This window comes from Electrophorus electricus, chromosome 11, assembly GCF_013358815.1.
Source record: "Electrophorus electricus isolate fEleEle1 chromosome 11, fEleEle1.pri, whole genome shotgun sequence".
Taxonomy (NCBI): Eukaryota; Metazoa; Chordata; class Actinopteri; order Gymnotiformes; family Gymnotidae; genus Electrophorus; species Electrophorus electricus.
The window spans coordinates 2,646,641-2,662,482 of NC_049545.1; the positions used below are offsets into that span (position 1 = coordinate 2,646,641).

Sequence of the window (15,842 nt, forward strand, 5' to 3'; positions counted from 1 at the left end):
ACCTGGAAGGCAGTTCGGAGGGAAGGATTGGTCAGAGTCCAGGGCCTCGTGCGCTGTCATCTGGAGAATCTGAAAACAGTGGTGGAGAGAGAGGGAGGTAAGGCAGTATATCTGATGGCAGTTCTTACTTGTTTGAGAACTCCTCTGTCTACTTCTCTGTCAACCTGTCTACAGGAATGGCAAGCTAGATACCACATAAAGCCCTCGAGCAGTATTTTTTCTTGGAATTGGAAGTCCTGAAGTAGCATGAACTACCTGATCATCATGGCTCCGGTGTCCTTGGCTCTGGCCATCCACAGGGTGTACATGATCGGTGTGAAGGAGTGGCCAGTTAGGTAATATAGATCTTCAGCTGCCCAGATGATGGCCAGTGTGTCTCACTTGCAGGTTCTCAGCCCGGCTCTGTGCATTGCATTTCGACATCATCCAAGCACACAGCTACATACCGTTAGTGCAGCCTGTGGGTGATGTCCATGAAACTTTAGGATATTGTAGGATATTTAGACACACTGACAGAGAGCATGGTATTGCCAAAATTCACCGTATTTGCTGAAGTCTCTTCTGCAGGGCCTCTGGCACAGAGGAACCATTTTGCACTTTTAAATATGGAAATTAACTCTCTGCTGCCCAGAGGCTGGTCCAAGTCAGCTGGTCATTTATCACCGAGACCTCAGTTCAAATGCAGAAAAGCCTTTTGAAACCTGGGATCAGTGGCATAAGCACCAGGGGTGCAGGGTGTGCACCCTACACCTTTAATTGAGCTTTTTGTTACACATCTATAATCACACACAGGTCCTATAACCTCCACACTATATCTCATCTACTTACCTAAAGGCATGTTTTCAGGATGTTTATATATGGATATGGATAGTATATGGATATATGGGTGTCCTGCATATTGCCCTATACTGCCTGGGGCAGCACTTTCATGACAGACTCCTCATACAGGAGCGACTGCCTTTCTGCCCTTTCTTGCTGTTTCATCACTCCTTCATCCCATAAAAACACGATGATTTTGATATTGACTATGTATTGAATTTTCAAACTATACACCTACAAATCTAATAGAAATATTCAGCTGTTTTCCCAGTGCCACTCCCTGGATCTCAAAATGATAGCATGTCTCTCCAATCCTGCTTCCTCTTCCTCTTCACTCCACGGTCCACACACAGTAGCCTATTGATTTTTATACTCCTTGAATTTTCAGTTGCTGGTCTTGGTGAACTTGAATGAAAGATTTAGTTGTTGGCTACATTTCCGACTTAGAGGTGTACTACTTTTTTTACAATTGGAATTGGCAAGACTAATTGTAGCTATATTGTATAGTCACAATTCCTTAAATTTTATTGAATGTGTCTTGCAGTAACTGGCTGATATTATTAATGTACCCTTTTAACAAAATCAAGCACTGTGCAAGGTACAGTGTAAGGTGCTGCATATTCAGTGCCTGATGATCTGAAATCACTCTGATGTTGGCTTTAAAGACTAATATTGTGACTGCTTATTTGTTATTAAAGCAAAGATACTTAGTTCACTTATTTCAGAGCGTCATGCCACTAGATATGAGGAACTCCTTCTGACCTTTCCAACAGCCAATTGAATCAGCACAGAGTACAGCAGTATTCCAATTAACAAGACAAATAATGACCTTTCTCTGAGCAGCTATTGCAAGAAAACTGTGTTAATGTGTTCCAACTCTAAACTAAAAATAAATACTACTTACAATCCATATGGAATGAAAGAACATAAAAAGCCAGGAAGCATGGTACCTTAGTTTCTAAAATCTAAGTGTATTTATTTTGCAGTTCATATGTTTTACACCTGTTACTAACCTGGAAATCTTTGGAGTAATTTAGACCGAATAAATAAATAAAGTACAGGGAAGTTTCCTAACTCCCTGTCTAACCAGAAGTAAGAGGAAACATAAGGTGCCAGAGAAATATGAGGAAAGATTAAGAAAATGAAATATACACATATGACAAAAGTGCAAATTCATTGGCAGAAAAAGACTTCACTTTACATGAAATATGACCAATGTAGAATAGAACTCTAACAAGATCTTTACAATATATAGATAGACAAAGATATGAAGATTTATATCTGGAAAAACTGAAACAAGGTGGGTTTGAATGAAATATTTTCACTCAAGAAAGAGCCATGCACAAAAATGCTCAGGTCTCAACGTCCCACTCTGTAGTCCCTTTGTGAAGCGAACACGGAACTGGTATTTTTGCCTGTGTTCAATGAGTAAGCAGTATGATAATTCTCCATTGCTATGTTCATATTTCCTGAGGATGCTGTGTTCTTCTAGTCTAAGATGTTTACTGAACGCAATCCAAATTGGCAAGTTTTTGAAAGCAGTCTAAATCTGTCAAAAACATGGATATGAAATAAAGATACCTTAGTCCAATCACTTCTCCACAACCAAAATATTTTTGAATCTAGTAAGATTCCTATTACTTTTCATTGGACATAGGCATGTGCAGTCTTTGAGGACTAAATCTACCATAATGAATTGTGGGGTTTTTATGCTTATCCATGATTTAACAGATCAGATTTTGAAAATTCCTTGCAGAGTAGTTATTTGTTGCAGTTTTTTAAACTTTCCAAGACTTTTCCACTTGTTACCATGGGAACCCATGCAGACAGATTTATGTGTACAATATTATATACTTAGCTCTTGCCATATTCTTCTGGCACTTGTTGTAGTAATAATATAGCACCTGAGGAATCTGTCATTGCTATAGGAAATGATTTTTTGTTTAAGGAATCTGGCAGTGTTACAGAATACGGTTTTAAAAACCCACAAAGCTATGCGCCCCGCTGTACTGAACATCTTCACTCCTATTGTTTATCAAATCCTGTCGGTTGGCTTTGATGTTTTTAGTAGTGGTAGCTCTTCTATGCATGTATGTATACATAATACCTTAATGTTTACTAAAGACCACCCAGATGTTTCACAGCAATAACCAAATCAAAATTTGACAGATCAAAGACAACAGTTGGGAGTTTTTGGTATATGTAATTTGGGACCATTTTTGCTGCCTTAGGGCCTAGTAATCTTCAAGGGACCAATTTAATTCCAAACTCTATCAGGAAAACTTAGAGGAGAATGTCAGGACATCTGTCTCTCATCTGAAACTCAAAATGCTGGATAATACAACATGAAAATGATTGCATGTACAGGGGCAAACCAGCAACACAGCGGCTCAAACAGGAGACATTCCATCGTCTGGTATGGCAATGGCTCATTTCTGACCTCAATCACATGAAAATACTGTGGTGTGGTGTTAACCCTTTAACTGAACCAGTGTGGAGAAATGGACCAAAATTCCTCCTTACAGCTGCACAAGAATGATCATCACCTTTTTGTATTACTTGTATTATTTATTTAGCTGTAGGAGTATAGTGGAAGTAAATGTAGTAGTGATAGACATGCTCCGGTCACATCCACATTAGTTATAATGACAAAGATATAATAAAAGTTTGTCCTTAATGAGTTAGTAGTTCACTCAGAAAAGAAAATCTTTAAAGATGTTTAAAAACTCCAGTGCCGAGTATTTCAAATACAGTGGTAACACATGTAATCATTTGAATTTTCAGTGGATTTATGGGTATTGCCTATGTACAGTGCTGCATGAAGTAATGCATGAGATTTGACTATTCACAATTCTTAGTCAATATATCACAGAGAAAATATCCATATCAAAAACAGTCGAATGTTCACATTCCAATCAGATTTACAGAGAACTGGATACATTTTATTTTAGTATTTAGGTCCTTAGGCATTTTTTGTCAGTTTTTAATCTGCAAAAAATGCTTAAATGCCACTACACCTGATGGATGACATTTGACACTGGAGTTCAACTTAAAAGTCCCAGAGAACATTAAAAAAGTATTACAATGTTTATATATGCTATGCTGCTCAGGCAGAGCTGAATATGTCAGCGCAAAGAAAGATGAGAGTAAGACAACCATATATATATCTACTGCTGAGGACACTGATGCTCAGGGGATGAGGAATTCTGTTCAGAGCCAGACAAGTTTGTTCACAGGTGCTGAATGAATGATATGATTTTAGCTTTTCAATGACAATTAAAACAATATTATATGCTTTAACACAAACTGCATAAATAACAAACTGCTTGCGTAGATATACTTTGAAAATACTTTCCTGCAAAATAACTTAGCTGTTTTCCTGTAGCATATATCAGTGTAGCTTGTTCTAACACCTACAAAATTAACTTGTGATTTGAAAAGTTGCAATTTTGGTGTCAAAAGGATGCCCTGTTTTGTGTCAGGGTGTGCCATGTGATCTCTTAAAATCAAACTGAGTTCTGCATAGAATCTGTTACTCCAGAATTATCTCTGCAGTCAAACCACGCATATAAACAATCACAGATATGCATACTACTTTAGAAGAACCATCCAAAAGACACATATTATGGGGAATGCAATGTGTGTGGGAGGTGCATGCACTTTCTGAGTGTTGAGAGCTTTACACAACACAACAGAAGGACAAAATAACAAAACAAAATAAATTAGTCATTTTCTGGACTTTTGAACAGTAGTCCAAAAGTCTTTGTGTATGTACATTGTGTTCTCAGAAGAGCAAGGTTAACCCATCTAAAAAGAAAAAAACAGATTTTAGGTTTCGGTTAAGACATTTCAGTGACTACTAAACAAAAATATATTAGACATGAATGAGCCCTCCACATCTGTGACACATCTGAACCAAGGTTCTGCAGACTGTGATTACCATACTCAGGAGTGCTGAAAGCAGGAATAGAACAAATGTTCACTGTCTGGGGACGTGCAGGCACCATGTTGAATAGTCCGGCCCCGTTATTTCCTGTGGCCAAGACCCTCCAAAAGGAGAAAATTGCTTGTCCTGTGCCCTTTCTTAATATCTCTGTCATATATTCAATAGCTTATCTAAGACAATAGGGACTTTGAGAGATTTGCCACAGTCTGAGAAATACCATTAAAGCGAAGGGACACATTTCTTTCTGGACAGTCCTATTACTTGAACAAAGGGGCCGAGTAGGAAAGTGCACCTCCTAGGGCCCATTCATACAAAAACTACCAATAATCTATAATTAGTATTATGGCTTTGGTGGCTTGAGTAACAGCATGTGACCTGTTTCCCTTCATTTATCACAGTGGAAATGAAAGGCTAGTTGAGACTTTTTTTTTGACCATATGGTCTAAAGATTTATTGGTTCCTTCTGCTTAAAGATTATTGTAAGGGGCATACTCACCTCTCAGTCTACTGAAAATATTAAATTTAAAAATGTGAAAGCAAAAGATGAAGAAAAGCAGTTTTAGTTATTTGTTTGGCTGGTTTTTAACCTACCCCCCATGGTCAAGGACAAACCACAGCAGCCAGGCAATGTGTAGGACTGTTTACATCATCACTGTGCCAGTTTTCTTATTTACAATCCATTTACCAAAAGCAGTTTACTGTTCAATATCAAGCTGTCTTGATCTGAGATACAGAAATCCAGCAGATGTCATTTTTTGAATAACCAAACTGCTTCATGTGTGGTACAGATGTCACAAGGTCACACATTCAGTGACTATTAAAATTCTGATGAAGCTGACAGAAGCCAAGGGGAAGCACACGCTGAGACCTACCAAAGTCCATAAGCAAATGGAGAGGAAACATTGGAAATGTCAAAGTGTCTCTGTTTGCATTCCCAGAGATTTTCCTTTCAGTCCCAACTGAAATTGAGGTGCAATGATTTCTCTGGAGACAAAACCAGGCAAACAGAGCTGGAGGGCTTGCCACATTGATAAGGTGAGGTCAATGCAAGCTCGTAATCGACTTCAACAGCTTAGAGCACTCGCCCACTGGGAATCTCCGCACACCAACAAAAGCAGCCAATCTGAGGAAGTAATAATCCAGTGATATCTGGGCTGTGGAACGGGACGGCTAATGCCAATGGCTTTTAACAGAAAATGGTTCGTGAACATTTCCCCTTTGATGAGAAGAGCAGAGTATTTGATTTATCAATACTGAGTGAAGCTTTAACTTAATTCACTTTAATCCCCCTGAGACACGAGGCACAAAATATATTTGACCACATTACTGCCCATCATGGAGTCAAATGGAGTCTTTTCACTTGTTGTAAAACGTCAGCGTAGATATGCTGCGTCTGTGGTTGAAAGATGTGCGGCTGAGATTCTCCACATTGTCGGGAGCTTCTCTTTGATGGCACTTGCAGCAGAGAGGGGCTGATCAGAAATGACTGTCTTGCCAATTTAATAATGTCACTTATTTAATAATGTCGCTTAAAAATTTTTCCACAAGAACTGGAGATAAGAATTAACATTTTCAGTCTTCAGGACTTTTCAATCTAACTGAAGATAGCTTGGCTTTATTTATCTATTTTTTATTCAGTCTGCTATCCACTGATGTCTTTATGCCCAAAACAGCTGGACCTTCCACTCTGCATCCTTGAGAACAGATTAGTTTAATCCAGTTACTCTGTATGCACAGAGATGTCAAAGTCTTTGGCACACAAAGGGAACGTTGCAAAATCAGTTTGTGTTCCCATGTCAGAATGGTAGAATATGAATACAGTAAACAATTCCTTAAGTTTGAAACATCTGCTAGAACTCTGTTTAATCATCAACCACTTATCAGTGTGCACCTAAAGCTGAACTCTACTTTTTTGTCATAATTACGCTAGTAACAGGAGTACTGGTTTATCTCTACTACCATGGCTCAGAGTTTCCAGTTGTGCCTCCTAATTCTCCTTTTACACAAAGGGCTAAAAATCACAAGAAGCTGCTTATTAAAACCCTATCCAAACCAGAAGAAATGCCAACATTATTTTGATATTTGTCTCCCTTATTTCTGTTGTCTATAAATAGATTTTTTAATATGAAGGTATACAGAATATTGGCAGGATATATATAAAATATGCTTAAAAATTCATGAATTATTACTTTTGGTCATGCCGTTATTAATTCTGAATCACATTAAGTTCAGACCTGTGGAAGCTCCAGGTAGAAGCACCGGCAAGCGATCTGCAGGACACGTCACTGTTGGCTCATGGACTTTGACACTGGGAGCTTGACTCATTCACCCATGTGTCTTGATCCTACTAGCAAGAACACTAGTCTGGGATGATAAGCCGCACAGGGACTCTGTGGGAAGGACACACACCATGAAAACGTGCTAAAATCTTTATGTGGCTCTCTCTCATCTCCCAGGAATTGATGTGCTTCCTAAGTCTTGACACAGCAGCCATTAGGATCAAATCCGGCTATGGGAAAGCTTTCCTTCAGCTGTGACAGGTCTGAAATGGAGCCAAGCTGTGTATGTCTCCGTCACTGAAACATTAGCTTTTTTGAAGCCAAGGCCTGGTGAAGGGCAAACATGCGTTCGGTTTTTCAAAGTGCTTTTTGTTTATTGGGGGGGGGGGGGGGTTGCTCTTTGTAATGTTCCCTCCCTAGTCCCACTGCCTTTTTAGTTCATATGTCTGAAGTGTTTTAAGGAATTGTTTTAATACATTGTTGCACTTGCTGGTCGGAAACACTTCTTTTGTGACATAAATTGTCTTATCTAAAACACTTGCATTCTGACATCTGGAGCTGTATGGAGCGCTGTATGGAGCGCTGTATGGAGCGCTGTATGGAGCGCTGTGGGAACGCCGCATACAAGAGAAAATCCAAAATGACGAACAGCTGGCAAGAAGCTGACAGAGGCTCATGAATGACTCGTCGACTGCAGAGAGCTGTGACAGGGCTCCAGAAATGGCAGTGTGTCTCACACAGCTTTGCTAAAGAGAAATAGCTTAAAAAACACTTTTCCTGTTTTCATATTTAAAGTTTGAAACCGACACATTAGTGAAACTATGGCAAGTGTAGCAGGTTATATGGTAAATTTGCATAAGATTCATTAAATAATTTTCTCTGTGGCTTGTTTGAAATTCTGGTTTTATGTAAATCAGTAATGTGCGTCCTTGACTCCAGTGATATTGTAGCTTTTCTGTGTCTATTTTTGGGAGCTGTCATCATGAACCCAAGGAGAGCCTGTCATATACATACACATTAAGTGCTCTCCACATGATCCATTTGCAGGTAATGTGGTACTTGAACCATGTATTACTTTAGCTGTACAAACCTATTCATATTTCAAATATTTAATTTTGTTCGATAATTGCTTTGCAGTTTATTACATAAAAGATAAACATTACGTATTGGGAGTTGATTTATACTGAATATTGAATACTGCATTATTAATGCTCATACATTACGAACTTTTTCTGAAATATGAATATGATCTACAACTTCAATAGGTACAGAAGGTAAAGTATTGCAGAGCTAGAACAGAACATTTGTGTGGTCTGGTTAGAAAGCTCTTTGTTCGATGGTATGCTAGTTGAAGGTGCATGGTGATGTGTGGGAAGTCAGCTTCTGCCTAACCCATATAAGCAAAAGGTAACCACTCGTATCTGTTACAAGAACATGTAGTTCTTTACAATAAAAAAACAAAACAAAACCTGTTCACCCATAACGTCATAGAAGTACTGTTCCTTATCATTTAAAAACAAATATCTGCTTTTGAATTATACACGGTAGTTTAATTCAATTCAAACATTAGAGGCAGAAGGCTGTACATGAAAAAAAAAAAGGATTATTTCTTATTTATTGGATTATTCTAAACATGCATACATGACATTATATATATGAGTTGTAAATACTGGGGGTGTACATTTTTCAACAGCTGCTGAGTTTTTTCTACAATAGCAATATACAGGGAAAGAACTTGATAATGTAAATATTTATTTTTGTGATATATGCTGCTGCAAACTCCAGATATTTAACATCAAGTGGGTAAGATGTCCAGTACGGGCACTGTGAGATAAGCAGTAAAGCTTGCAGCGTAGGCTGCCGCAATCTACAAAGTGATGTGCATATAAAAAGAATACGCCTCAATCGAGCCCTTAGCAACTGAGGTGATGAGCAAACAGGAAACGGCAGGTTTGAATCTGAGGGAGACAGAGTGGCTCATGACTTCCTTCAGCTGCCAGTACATCCTCCCATCTCAGAACCCAGTTTATAGTCAAAAAATAACGGCCAGAAAATCATCTACACATGCTAAAGATTCTGACAAGACATGTCATCTTAACTGTGCAGGCTCTGTGGGTTAGCCCTGCTTTAAAACTCCAGTCATGAGATAACACTGCAGCTCATCAAATGGCAGCAGCTGCTTAAACAATGTCGCGTTTGCACAGTTTGTCTTCCCCACGACAGCACTGACCTGTGCTGCTTGGGATAAGCACCCACATCTCCCTCCTGAATGGTCAATATTTAGATTCATTTTCTGAAACGAAAAGCATTCTTCTTCTATTTTTCTTTCATCAGTTAAACAGACAGAACTAGATTGCAGCAGAAATATGCTGGGTTTAGTATTCTAGCACTGCCTTACAGGCACCAAGCCAAATTGAGAGTATTGGCCAGGACTTGTGTGATACGATAGCTCAAACAAAACATTATTAAAATTTGTACAATTTAGGAAAAAACCTTTTTTTAGTTGTCATAGTTACATGTTCTCAAAACATAACCTACGACCTAAACCTATGACCTTATCCTCCAAATAATGGCGGGCGCGTGACATCACTGTTTGCGGAGAACCTTTGGCTGGCAGAGTGCAGTTCAGGGCATGCTCCCGCCCCAGCTCAGCAGATGCAAGGCACGCGGACATGCTCCTTCACGACGGGGGAGAGGTACGTGGCGCAGGACGCTTCCGTTTCGCTGCTGTCGGGCGCGGGCCAGCGGAGGAAGGGAACGCGGGTGACATCTGCTCTGGGCATCGGCGCCAGGCCCCGGTGCCTAATGAAGACTGGTGCTGGCACATTTGCCACTGTTTTACACACCATTTCTTAGCAGCAGTGAAACTCGCCCAGGCTTGGCTGTGTACTTTAACGATGGCACTGAGCTGTCAGCACATGCGTTTCATCGCACGCACTTTTCTTGCAGCATGTTTGAGGAATGTACATCACTTGGATTTTAGTAAACAGTGAGGCAGGTATGAGATATCTTCCTGAATGTATGTAATAACTATATAACCGAAGTGCTGGGTTTAAGAGAAATAGCTTTTATGCTGGTCAGATAAATGCACAACAATAACATTAAATTAAATAAAGGATTTTTATAAAGTATTAACATCTGGTGATACCACACATGGGAAACGTATCTGGCCATGGGCTTATTCTTGGCCAGGAAACAGGGATAGGAGCTGACACCTCTCCACCTGAAACTCCTCTATAGCCCACACAGTTGGCTGGAACACAGAAAGGCAAATGTTATGACATCTATCACAGTACCCATCATCTTTATTAAAGCTGATATATACAGATAACAGGTAATAGGTTTAAGAGCAGGGATAAACTTCAATCAAAAGATAAAACAATTAAAAACTACTTTGTTTGTCTGAGCTGAAAACTTGAGCATTGAAGACCACAAAATCTCCAGTTAAAGTCAGACTATTAATTGTAAGCATGTTGGACAGCAGAGCATATTTTGCACCTGTTTTACATAGTTGAATCACACTCTGAATGACATGACTAGTGTGGGCATGCTGTCATTTTGCAGAGCTCCCAGCTCTTTCAGCTGGAGATGTTAAGCAGGTCTGTGATAATGAAACAGCGAAAAGGATCAGGAGGGACGAAAGTGACAGAAATGTGGCTCTTAGATGAGAGGAAAGATGAGTTATCTGGGATAAAGTGGTAAAGAGCATGTGACTGGGTGGCTCTGCTGACCTGCTAAGTACAGGGGAGAGCTGGGTCACGGATGCGGCCAGCCTCCAGGGCTCCAGGCTGCTCGTGGCTGCTGGAAAGGACAGCAGCAACAGCACTCTCTTCTGGCTGCTGCCATGGAAACCTAACGACACATAGCCAACACATTTCCATCAAACCATTTGGTGATGACTGACTCATAAATAAAATGGATTGTTCATTAGAGCCAAAATATTACATCTATTCAAAAGTCTTTTAGAACTGTTATTATGGTCTTTTAATGTGATCACTGATGTGAAACTCATTTTAATGGGTTATAATGTAACTAGTTGTCAAATTTGCCTCAGTTATTGAGGATATCATGTTTAACTGGAATCTGAGGCTTTTACAAAGTGGCTGATTGGTCTGAGGCATGTGCCCAGCCACCTCAGGAATGCATGCCATTCCTAACAAAGCATTTTGTGTTTTCTCTAAGCATATCTATCTATCTATCTATCTATCTATCTATCTATCTATCTATCTATCTATCTATCTATCTATCTATCTATCTATCTATCTATCTATCTATCTATCTATCTATCTATCTATCTATCTATCTATCTATCTATCTATCTCTGTCTCTTTCTGTCTGTCTCTCTCTCTCTCTCTCTGTCTCTCTCTCTCTCTCTCTCTCTCTCTCTCTCTCTCACTCTCTCTCCCAGGCCAACAAAAACACATGGATGTTCTGCTCATCAGTGCCCTGCATTGATATTTTGCCAACCTCATCCCCAAATGACAAGATAAGAAGTGTGAGAGCAAGGGTACATTTACAGAATTCACAGTGGTGAGAAAAATGAGAAACAAAACCATTTCATGGATAAACTGCTCATCTGTGAAGGCATCATTGAGCTTTCTTATTTCATGTTTCTTTTCAAAAGCAAAGCTCTTTATTTACAATACAAAAAACACTTATACATTATAGGTAGGAACACGTTTTAAGATAACACTGACATTAACAGGAAAGCACAGCTTCTTTGACAAGCCTCACTCAGTGTCTCCAGAGCTGCAAACATCTTTGGTTTCCATCACAAATCCCTCAGGAGACCTCGGCCAAGTGTGTTGTGTTACCCCTGAGTCAATAAAGGAGACGCTCCAGGCCAGTACTCTTGTGCAAGCAGACGGTGTCATTGTATCACTGTCAAGCATTTGAATTCTCAGCCAGGTGGCATTAATTGACTCTTCAATCATAACATACTTGCGTTTGCACTTAGATTATTGAACACCGCCAGCTCCTCTGACTAAGAGCCTATTGAGGGCTTTGAAAATATAGACTATCATCCTTATCACTTAGACTAGGAGGTAAGGAATAAACACGTGTTTAGCAGTCAACAGGTCGCACGCAGGTTAACAAATCGTATTACTGAGCGGGAGCACATCCACGACCCTCTAGTATACATGCTAGTATGAAAGAAAGAAAGACTCATCTGTTATTATCAGGATCATCTGACCATGAAGCTGTAGGAGCTGTTATATGATCAAAGCCGACAACACAACCCCCCGCAGGTCTGAATCCGGCAGGCGGGTGTAAATAGCGTCCCTCTCCCACCGCCCCTCCCCATCGCTTTTCTTGCCATTTGCAAGCACAGACATGGTGCTCAGAACGTGTGGCACATTGCATGGGAACGGTGCTGCAAGAAGCTTCCGGTGACTGCAACGTGATGGATGGCAGCACACGCTTTAACCCTGCAATGCTAATCGCTTGAATGCACAGCCGAGAATACACAGATTCTGTGCAAATACGGCCGCCAGGACTGTGCTCCACACCTTAGGATGATAAAGAAGACCAAAGAGCCTAGAAGGAGGATAAGGCTCATTTTCTATATGCTAGTTGGAGTCATATATGTTTTAACTCATGGATGAAATGTCTGAGTTCTGTAGCTATAATGGAAATTTCACAAGATTTCAAGATTTAATTAAAATCTTGACATATATAAAAAAGGCTCAGGTTTCAAACATTTTTAAGACTGAAACGTTAAGTTGCAAACATATTTGTCCAAAAACATGAAATTATTGTACATAATATAAGGATAAGTCATGACCCTGGGCCCCTTGGACATTCTCTGGTATTGAAGCAGTGGTGCTTTCACATATTCACCTGGCATGCAGATTCCAGCAGGCTGGTGCTGACGACCTGCTGACCTCCGTCAGGAGAGACAGTCTTCTACTCTGCATGGTTTTATCTGTCCCCTCCATTGGCTCACTGCGAAGAATCTGCAACAAAGAGATGGCTCGTGCGTTAGACACATAAACAGATTTTTGGCTAGTGAGACATAACTGACATAACACGAAAGGTGGGAGACAGAATAAGCCTCTGTGATTGCCAGCTGTGCAGTCACGTGTGAGCCTGTGACTGAATGAGACCTGCAGCTGGGCGCGAAGCAGCAACGTATTATCATGGGTAATGAATATGAATGTGTTTTGTTTTTACCTATGGCGCTGTCATTAATTACACATACGAAACGTCTGGAAACCTTGTTTATTTTAAATGCCCTTAAATGGTTACACTGTACATGTGTTTTCAAAATAGGTCTAGTGTTCTTCATTAGCTATATAAGACACCATGCATAATGTTAGCTGTCTAGATAGTTTTTGTGCTCCAACCTGCAATATAGGGATGTTGATTGTATTTAGGATTTTAGTACAATTTCAGTTAATCATTTTGGACTCTTTCAACAGAGTATTGGATGGAACTACTCCCTTTCCCATACCGACTAACATCTTGTCTAAATGATAAAGTAATGAAGTAGTCAATTCTATTTCTTGTTTGAAATGGCCCACTAGATAAATTAAATGGACATTTGTGCCCATTTACTTCCAAGCCACTACAGCAAAACTAATCTGTGTTGAGGACTAAACAACGCTGGGTACATGTCTAGCTGGCTTTGCTTCGTTACTGTACAGAGAAGGAGAAGCTTCACTAAGCAGGACTCTGCTAGCTGGCCCACTGTTCACGGCCCTGCCTCACACCATCTTTAGCCTGGCCTACACTGCGCAAGCCTCCACATCACACTGGGGGACAATTATCTCAGACTAATGAGCTAAAATAAGACTCCATTTCAAAGGGGAACAGGTGGGACAAACACCACATCAATTACACTTCACAGCCATAAACCCATGAACACAGCCAGGAGATGGTAAACATTGTCAGTTTTGTTCTCCTGAAAGTTAAGTGCTTTAAGTCCTCAGGATTTAATTGTGTTGTTTTCCGGCCACGAAACAAACCACCTGAATTCAATTATCAATTCTGCATGCAGTTTCTGCCGACCAGCGCTGTTGAGTGCTCAGAGGTGTACAGTGTTTTGAAAGTGTTTCTGTTCTGAGCTCAAGTGAGCTTAAATAGAAAAAGAAAAAAGTACACATTTTATACATTTACACAGTGGATCATAATTCAAAACAAAGCAAAGCAAAACAGCTTCACCACTTATTGTATATGATGAAATTTGATATTTTCACAGGCAGCTGAGTTTTATTGAATTATTGAAAAGGTTGTCCAGACAATAATGCCAATTCTAATGCGTTCAGTCAGAAATGTATGAGAAACTAGTGCATGGGTGATGAATGAGGGGACTGGGAGACAGGTGACGTCCTCCTGCTCTTACACTGGAAGATTGGATGAGTCTTTAAAAAAAGTGCTTTTTTTTTTTTCTAAATTGATCTCTCTCCCTTTTTTGATTGGTGGGCCAGCATTGTCATCGTAAACAACGAAGTGCTTTTTTCAACCTGATGGAACTGCCGCTATTATGTGACAGTAAATTGGATTTTCTGTTTGTGAATTTTAGTCTTTATTTAGATGGATACATCAAGAATTAATATGTTCTTGTCAATATAAATGCATTTGCTCCTGAACAGAGCAACAGACATTTTTGCATGATGGGTGAATCACGGGACCGGATGTAGGAGGTTTATAGCCTTGAGGATGGTTGGTCTGAACTTGTGGAATTAGTGTAGTAGCGTTATGTTTTGGTTTTTCACCAAACCGAAGCAATGAGATAGAACACTTTCCACCTCTATGACACTGATTAGCAGGGAATGTTTGCTAGAACTAACAAACCCAAAGTCAATCAAATGTGTCTGATCACATAATATCCTTCAAATGCACACTGAATTAAACCCCAACAAGCTACTGGCTGAATTTGTATTGCAAAGTAAATAATACTGTGTTGATTCAAAGAATATGGTGCTCTTACTGTGATTAGTGTTTGAAAATCTATCAATTGAATACAAATAACATATTCCAGGCAAATCACAATGAAACTGCATTTATTTTCTCGACAGATCTTGTCAGATTTTCTTCACTGCATGATGCCACCTTTGTTGAACCATAATCTAGTGATGATACAGTGAGGTCTGGCCTTCACATGCTTGGTGTAATGGTATAACCTTCTGCAGCAACGATCAGACTGGCGCAACAGTATTAAAAGATTAAAGCTAAACTGCTAACAGCTAAACTCTGCTGTAAGCGGTCATGTCAATTTTTAGGCATCTAATCTGATAAGCATGAGTGATCTTACAGTCACTCCTAATGCATGCATATGAATGAAGTACATGCACCTGCTCATGCAAGTCATGCCTTGCCCTCTGAGGCTTTGATATACATAAGTTAGCATAAATGAGCCTTGGCTCAATGTCACTAACACTTATTCAAAAAGGGACAAAACCCCTAAAGGTTCATCTGATCTGTTCTATTGGACCATCTTTAAATAATACATAGAGTATATGTTGATAACTTAATCGCCCCCCACCTCTGAGAAATCCTATTTCTCAGTGCTATACCGCACTGATCTACATCCCTCTATATTATCTGTGGTAATAGAAAATGTGCTGTTCTTTATCAAAAACCTCAGTGAAGGAAAATTATGATTTCTTTATGAATTTTATTTTCCTTTGTCTTTCTGATAAATATTTCTGATAAACAAACGGCCATGGATTTCTTACCAGCCAGTATATTCTTGCTGATTGTTGCGAAATATTCTTTTAGTTTTGTTTTCTTGCAAAATGAGCAAAACCAATCCAGACAGACTTAAAAAAACAAATGAAGATGAAGAATATAAT

The 15,842-nt window shown here is 39.6% G+C and overlaps 1 long non-coding RNA gene across 1 annotated transcript; it reads right to left on the reverse strand.

Moving 5' to 3' along the window:
* Positions 1-10,218: 10,218 nt before the first annotated feature.
* On the reverse strand, positions 10,219-12,969 carry LOC113571490. Its single transcript, XR_003410004.2, has 3 exons — positions 12,886-12,969; positions 10,776-10,896; positions 10,219-10,297 (listed from the first exon to the last, which is right to left on the reverse strand). It is a non-coding gene; the product is annotated as an uncharacterized LOC113571490 (long non-coding RNA).
* Positions 12,970-15,842: the final 2,873 nt, after the last annotated feature.